The sequence below is a fragment of the Propithecus coquereli genome, unplaced genomic scaffold (assembly GCF_000956105.1).
Source record: "Propithecus coquereli isolate 6110/MARCELLA unplaced genomic scaffold, Pcoq_1.0 Scaffold235, whole genome shotgun sequence".
NCBI lineage: Eukaryota > Metazoa > Chordata > Mammalia > Primates > Indriidae > Propithecus > Propithecus coquereli.
Window position 1 is genome coordinate 349,923 of NW_012147897.1, and position 2,019 is coordinate 351,941.

Consider the following 2,019-nt stretch of genomic DNA (forward strand, 5'->3'; position numbering starts at 1 on the left):
CTGACTTAAAACTCTACATTAGTTAAAAAAAATTTTTTTAAACAGCAACTTTTGAACCAAGCGACATAAATGTGTAAATCATACCCATCTTTCAATCTCTGATGCTTATAGTTTAGATATCCCCAGATCTACCTACAACAAACATACACGCACGTGCTATCTATCCACACAAGCATATACAGATATACACACTTTTCCTTTCATATAAATAAAAAGTATTAATCTATACACACTCCCATTTATTTATCTATAAACAGTTTGTTCTGTCTGTCTCTCTCTCGTGCTATCACATTTATATTTATACACTCCTCACCGAGCTATGCATACATTCACAAGAATGTATATATGTACACAGGATGCATGTATTCAATTACATCAATAAATATGCAAACCCACTATTAACCTCCTCACACTTTACTTGCACCAGTTTTCAGAGACATAAATTTTCTCTACTAAATTAACAACCCACCTCAGAATGCTGCTTCCACATGCTCTTATTCAATTTGTAGGACCCATCTTACACACTTCCTTCTGCCAGCCTTGTTTGACCTCACCCTTTTCTTTTCCTCCTTCTATGTCAGTTTCTTTTTCAGTGGTCTTCAGTGCCACCCATTCATTTCACAGTTGTGATACATATCACACAATATGATCATTGTCTCTTTGCATGATCATTTTCCACACTAAAATTAATGTTTAGTCTTATTTTCATAAAATCTGGAATTTCCATAAATATTTGTTAAATAGGTAAGTCCCATTTAAAATAGCTTCCTTGATGAACAACGGGATCATAAAACAATGCATAGACTTAAGCATTCAGCCCATTCACTAAAATAGAAGAATCGAAGAAATGAAAGGAGGGAGGGAAAATAGGGAAAGAAATAGGAAGCTGAGAGGAAGGGAGAGAGAGGGAAGGGAAGGAGGAAGGAAAGAAGATCCTGTTTTCCCAGCTGACTTTCCTCTCCATTGAGAATCCCTTCATAGTGAAATCTCTTCAATTCCATTTCTGAATATTATTTAGGACATGTTCTTTCACCTCAGTGGACCAATGGGTTCTCTAAAGTATAATTCCCCATCTCAATTATTACAGTTATCTTTTGTTGAATTACAAACAATCCCAGAATTTAGAGTGTGGGGCTGACTGGGCTCTGCTTAATGTTCTCACTTGAAGTCCCTCACATGGTTGCATGATAAAAAGGGGCTGGGGCTGTAATCCTCTGCAAGGGTTCCTCAAGGATGGACATTCGCTATGGCTTCTTCACTGAGAAGCCTGGTGCCTTAGTGCTCCCCACCCCCCCGGGCTCTCTCTCCACTACATTAGCCGGTTTTTCTTACATGGTGTTTTAGGTCTCCAAGAAGTAAAAAGCAGAAGCTGCTAGGCCAGATATGGTCTGCACCCCAAGCTTACACAGCATCACTCCCACAGTATTCTATTGCACAAGGCTATCAAAGGATCTGATCAAATTCAAGGGTTGGGAAACAGACTTACTTCTTTATGAATACATTGCAGAAGAACATAATTTGGAAGATACTGTTGTGATCATCTTTGAGAAATTCATAGTTTCCTCTCAGCTACACCAGTTCATACGTATCTTATGTGCAACATACACTCACACCTCCCTCAAACTTCTAGGTCTCATCCCATTATGGCATTTGTCCAGCATTTCATCATCTAATTTATGTCCAGATGTATATGAGCCTTCATGGCTGTGGCCTCTTGAGTATAGCTCCTGGAGTATGGTTCTTCTTTCTCTGAACATCTAGTTAACCAAAGAGATAAATTATCTGCCCCCAACACTGCTAACATGCAATGTTAATAAAGTGATGGGATAACAGCACAAACACCCCCATTCCAATAGAGGGAGAAAGATGGAATATTGTAATTACTGCTCTATTGCTTACTAAAATACAGATAGACACAGGTTGTCAGCTTTCTGATTAGGGCCATCTTCTGCACCATGAGGATAATTCTCAATTTTCTGTGGTTCTTGGTTTTACCCCATGGGAGCTATTATACAATCT